Source organism: Salvelinus namaycush, unplaced genomic scaffold, assembly GCF_016432855.1.
Source record: "Salvelinus namaycush isolate Seneca unplaced genomic scaffold, SaNama_1.0 Scaffold455, whole genome shotgun sequence".
NCBI classification, from domain to species: Eukaryota; Metazoa; Chordata; class Actinopteri; order Salmoniformes; family Salmonidae; genus Salvelinus; species Salvelinus namaycush.
The window spans coordinates 100587-107485 of NW_024061148.1; positions in this window are offsets into that span (position 1 = coordinate 100587).

Consider the following 6899-nt stretch of genomic DNA (forward strand, 5'->3'; position numbering starts at 1 on the left):
AGGGGCAGAAACACAGGAAACTGTGGGTTAACTGCCTTGTTCAGGGGCAGAATGACAGATTTTTTTCCTTGTCAGCTCGGGGATTCAATCCAGCAACCTTTTGGTTACTGGCCCAATGCTCTAACCACTAGGCTAGACTTTGCCTTTGTTTTGGTTTGTTTGATTGTCAATAAGGGTGTGCAGGGTGTCGTCTCTTTGGCTATGCCGGATTAAGTGATATGACATGCTATTCTGTAAAATAATTTCTCTGTAATTAATATTACCTAGTTTACCTAGTTTACTCTATGACAAACCGTTCTCTCATTAACTAGCTATATTACATTTCATCTTTTCACAAATAGTTTCATATTTAAACATTTAAATTGCACAACAATTCCATGTGAATCTGATAACTATAATGTGTAGACTTTCCAAGATACAGTTTATCTCATCCTGTCATCAGTCATAATGTCTCAGACGACAACTGATCTGACATCATATTAATTTAGTACCCATGCATATTTTCAGCTGTTTGGATTACCGAAATATGGTTCCTTTCCCCCCACCTTTTGATGTTCCCAGACTCTCTATGTTTAACAAAGGCTTTTCAAGAGTCCTTCTGTAGAGTCAAGAGGGAGAAAGGTATTTATGGGGGGGGGGTCATAAACCTTACCCACAGGCCAACGTCATGACAAGGGTGAATACATGGTCTGTAGTACGGTAACAAGCCATTTTGACATTTGCTCAGTACATTTTTTTTTGACTGAGGAATGTAAGAGTCTGCTGTTAATGATAATGCAGAGTATTTTCCCAAGGTTGAAGCATATCCCACGGTAGTTATTGGGGTCGGTCAAATTGGTCTCCACTTTTGTGGATTGGGGTGATCAGTCCTTGGTTCCAAATATTGGGGAAGATGCCAGAGCTAAGGATGATGTTAAAGAGTTTAAGTATAGCCAATTGGAATTTGTGGTCTGTATATTTTATAATTTCATGTAGGATACCATCAACACAGCAGGTCTTTTTGGGTTGGAGGGTTTGTATTTTGTCCTGTAGTTCATTCAATGTAATTGGATAATCCAGTGGGTTCTGGTGGTCTTTAATAGTTTTTTCTAAGATTTCTATTTGATCATGTATATGTTTTGGCTGTTTGTCTTTGTTATAGGGCCAGTGGTTTATCCATAACTCTTTGTGGAGAAACGTATGTGTTAGGACTTTACACCCCGTGCTATAATGTGTTATGGCTTTACACCCCCTGCTATATTGTGTTATGGCTTTACACCCCCTGCTATAATGTGTTGTGGCTTTACACCCCCTGCTGTAATGTGGATAAAGAGTTACCTGTCTAACAGAACACAGAGGGTGTTCTTTAATGGAAGCCTCTCCAACATAATCCTGGTAGAATCAGGAATTCCCCAGGGTAGCTGTTTAGGCCCCTTGCTTTTTAATTTTTTTACTAATGACATGACACTGGCTTTGAGTAAAGCCAGAGTGTCTATGTATGTGGATGACTCAACACTATACACATCAGCTACTACAGAGACTGACATGACTGCAACACTCAACAAAGAGCTGCAGTTAGTTTCAGAGTGGGTGGCAAGGAATAAGTTAGCATTGTATTTGGAACAAAACACTCACTAAACCCTTAACCTCAACTAAATATTGTAATAAATAATGTGTAAATTGAGCAAGTTGAGATGACTAAACTGCTTGGAGTAACCCTCGATCGTAAACTGTCATGGTCAAAACATATTGATACAACAGTAGCTAAGATGGGGAGAAGTCTGTCTATAATAAAGCACTGCTCTGCCTTCTTAACAACACGATCAACAAGGCAGGTCCTACAGGCCCTCGTTTTGTCACACCTGGACTACTGTTCAGTCAGGTGCCACAAAGAGGGACTTAGGAAAATTGCAATTGGCTCAGAACAGGGCAGCACGGCTGGCCCTTGGATGGACACAGAGAGCTAATATTAATAATATGCATGTCAAATCTCTCCTGGCTCAAAGTAGAGGAGAGACTGACTTCATCACTACTTGTATTTATGAGAGGTACTGACATGTTCAATGCACCAAGCTGTCTGTCTAAACTACTGGCACACAGCTCAGACTCCCATGCATACCCCACAAGACATGCCACCAGAGGTCTCTTCACAATCCCCAAGTCCAGAACAGACTATGGGAGGAACACAGTACTACATAGAGCCATGACTACTTGGAACTATATTCCACATCAAGTAACTCATGCAAGCAGTAAAATCAGATTTAAAAAGCAGATAAGAAACACCTTATGGAACAGCGGAGACTGTGAAGCAACACAAACATTGGCACAGACACATGCATATACACACACACACAATAGCATATGCACTATACATACACATGGATTTGGTACTGTAGATATGTGGTAGTGGTGGAGTAGGGACCTGAGGGCACACAGTTTGTTGTGAAATCCGGGAATGTATTGTAATGTTTTTAAAATTGTATAAACTGCCTTAATTTTGCTGGACCCCAGGAAGAGTAGCTGCTGCCTTGGCAGGAACTAATGGGGATCCATAATAAACCCCAGGAAGAGTAGCTGCTGCCTTGGCAGGAACTAATGGGGATCCATAATAAACCCCAGGAAGAGTAGCTGCTGCCTTGGCAGGAACTAATGGGGATCCATAGTAAATACAAATACAAAGTCTTCGTGTTGTTGTTTGTTTAGTGTTTTCCAATTTTCCCAGAAGTGGGTTAGGGTTAGGGTTAGAAAAAAATTATAAGAATAATGAGACCGCCTATAGGGAGGAGGTCAGAGACCTGGTAGTGTGGTGCAAGGAGAACAATGTGAGAAAGACAAAGGAGCTGATCGTGGACTACAGGAAAAGGAGGGCCGAACAGGCCCCCATTAACATTGACGGGGCTGAAGTGGAGCGGGTTGACAGTTCCTTGGTGTCCACATCACCAACAAACTACAAACTATCATGGTCCAAGACAAAGCCTATTCCCCCTCAGGAGACTGAAAAGATTTGGCATGGGTCCCCAGATCCTCAAAAGGTTCTACAGCTGCACCATCGAGAACATCCTGACTGGTTGCATCACCGCCTGGTGTGGCAACTGCTCGGCATCTGACCGTAAGGCACTACAGAGGGTAGTGTGTAAGGCCCAGTACATCAATGGGGCCAAGCTTCCTAACATCCAGGGCCTATATACTAGGTGGTGTCAGAGGAAGGCCCAAAAAATTGTGAAAGACTCCATCACTCAAGTGTTCTCTCTGCTACCGCACGGCAAACGATACCGGAGCGCCAACTCTAGGACCAAAAGGCTCCTTAACAGCTTCTACCCCCAAGCCATAAGACTGCTGAACAACTAATCAAATGGCCACCGGACTATTTATATTGACACCCCCCCTTTGTTTTTACACTGCTGCTACTCACTGGTTATTATCTATGCATAGTCACTTTACAAATGATCTCGACTAACCTGTACCCCCACACATTGACTCGGTATCTGTACCCCCACACATTGACTCGGTATCTGTACCCCCACACATTGACTCGGTATCTGTACCCCCACACATTGACTCGGTATCTGTACCCCCACACATTGACTCGGTATCTGTACCCCCACACATTGACTCGGTATCTGTACCCCCACACATTGACTCGGTATCTGTACCCCCACACATTGACTCGGTATCTGTACCCCCACACATTGACTCGGTATCTGTACCCCCACACATTGACTCGGTATCTGTACCCCCACACATTGACTCGGTATCTGTACCCCCACACATTGACTCGGTATCTGTACCCCCACACATTGACTCGGTATCTGTACCCCCACACATTGACTCGGTATCTGTACCCCCACACATTGACTCGGTATCTGTACCCCCACACATTGACTCGGTATCTGTACCCCCACACATTGACTCGGTATCTGTACCCCCACACATTGACTCGGTATCTGTACCCCCACACATTGACTCGGTATCTGTACCCCCACACATTGACTCGGTACCGGTACCCCCACACATTGACTCGGTACCGGTACCCCCACACATTGACTCGGTACCTGTACCCCCACACATTGACTCGGTACCTGTACCCCCACACATTGACTCGGTATCTGTACCCCCACACATTGACTCGGTATCTGTACCCCCACACGTTGACTCGGTATCTGTACCCCCACACGTTGACTCGGTATCTGTACCCCCACACATTGACTCGGTATCTGTACCCCCACACATTGACTCGGTATCTGTACCCCCACACATTGACTCGGTATCTGTACCCCCACACATTGACTCGGTATCTGTACCCCCACACATTGACTCGGTATCTGTACCCCCACACATTGACTCGGTATCTGTACCCCCACACATTGACTCGGTATCTGTACCCCCACACATTGACTCGGTATCTGTACCCCCACACATTGACTCGGTATCTGTACCCCCACACATTGACTCGGTATCTGTACCCCCACACATTGACTCGGTACCGGTACCCCCACACATTGACTCGGTACCTGTACCCCCACACATTGACTCGGTACCTGTACCCCCACACATTGACTCGGTATCTGTACCCCCACACATTGACTCGGTATCTGTACCCCCACACATTGACTCGGTATCTGTACCCCCACACATTGACTCGGTATCTGTACCCCCACACATTGACTCGGTATCTGTACCCCCACACATTGACTCGGTATCTGTACCCCCACACATTGACTCGGTATCTGTACCCCCACACATTGACTCGGTATCTGTACCCCCACACATTGACTCGGTATCTGTACCCCCACACATTGACTCGGTATCTGTACCCCCACACATTGACTCGGTATCTGTACCCCCACACATTGACTCGGTATCTGTACCCCCACACATTGACTCGGTATCGGTACCCCCACACATTGACTCGGTATCTGTACCCCCACACATTGACTCGGTATCTGTACCCCCACACATTGACTCGGTATCTGTACCCCCACACATTGACTCGGGATCTGTATGTAGCCTCGTTATTGTTATGTAATTTTCTTGTTACTTTTTGATTTTATTGCATTTTTCTTTACTTTAGTTTATTTAGTAAGTATTTTCTCAATAATTTTTCTTGAACTGCAATTTGTAAGTCGCTCTGGATAAGAGTGTCTGCTAAATGACTTAAATGTAAATGTAAATGTTGGTTAAGGGCTTGTAAGTAAGCATTTCACAGTCAGGTTTACACCTGTTGTTTTTGGTCTCTTTTTGCTTTCTTGAGATCGGCAGCTTCAAAGGGCAGGTGTTTCAACCAAGCTCAGTGCTTTCTGTGGTGGTGTGGCAGCCAGAAAATACGGTGCGTAAGGGTTGGTAATGTTCTCTAGTTCCACCGTGATTGGCTCAGTGTTCTGTCACTCATGGGGACACAACGTCACCGCAAAATCTACGTCAAGAACTTGAAAATTCAAGCCCCTTGGCTGTTGCCATAGATTTACATTAGAAGTGCCCATCCAAGCAGGCTCAATGTCATTGGCCACATTTACAACAAATCACGTTGTTCTACCGTAGCTTTGATTGTCATGTCAACATCACACTTTCAAAATCTTAGCTAGCAGTCATCATCAAGAATCAAGTCGACAATCTGCTGGCAAATCCTTTTCAATCCTTGTCGTATGAAGAGAAATTATAGATAAAACGTATCGGTGCTCATCGGCCATTAGACATAAATATTACACAACAAGTTGGAAATTGCAAATTCAACAATGAGTGGTTTGGAAGTAATCAGTGGTTAAGAGTTGGTGTGTGGTCAAAGTCTGGGTAAAGGATAAATATTGACATGCAACACCAAGGGCCAAAAAAGTTTGAATACATTGGTCATGCTGTCAATCCAGCATGACCTCTACCGCGTTCAAAACAACTGGGAACTCGGAACTGGGAAATCTCAGACTTCAGTGAGTTCAAGACGACTGGGATCTCGGGAAAAAACAAGCTCCGACTGGGAAAATATGTTTTGAACGGTCATCCAACTGGGAATTCCAAGTGGGGAACTCGGACCTCTTTCTAGAGCCCCAACCTGAAGATCACTGACGTCATGATTTGACCTTGTTTTTTTCTGAGTTCCCAGTTGCCTTGAAAGTACCATAAATGCAGAGACTGACAGACTTTGATGACAAAGTTTTATAATGAAATGTACCCACAAGAAGGACCCCGCGCCACCTTCCTGTTCAAGTGACCACAGCACAACAAGGTGAGTCCAAAAATGTATTGTAGAATATGCTGCTGCATAAATGATGTAATATGCCAGGGAGATATTTATACTGTAGCCAAGAAAGTAATACTAAGTGTATGCTGTGCATAAATGATGTAATATGCCAGGGAGATATTTATACTGTAGCCAAGAAAGTAATACTAAGTGTATGCTGTGCATAAATGATGTAATATGCCAGGGAGATATGTATACTGTAGCTAAAAAAGTAAGTGTATGTTTTGTTCTAAGCTGTTAGTAGCCCATGTGCCTCACCCTAATAATTTGGCCCCTTTCCCCCTCATAACATAGCCTACTGTTCTGACTTGGTGGTGCACATGTAGCCTTTTGCCTGTTTTAGAGAAATGTCATCATCGAGTATTGTAAGAGCTTTCATTGTCTGCTTATATGCCCCCTTTATTTATCCTACGGTTCTGACTTGGTGTACAGGGAGAATGCTGTAAGAATGGCCCATGTTCTTAATTCTTTCACTGTACATTTCAAAAGTGCTGAACAAGTAGTTATATTGACTACGTCCATCCTAGCTCGCTCATTAATGTCTTAATCGATTGCCTTTTATCCGCTCGTCGTTCCCTTATAACATAGTTTGTACATCTCAATCGTGAGTAGAAACCACATTTGTTTAAGCAAGTCAGCCATATCAGCCAAGTTTTATTTAAAGGCAGTAAATGAGGCTGAATGAACT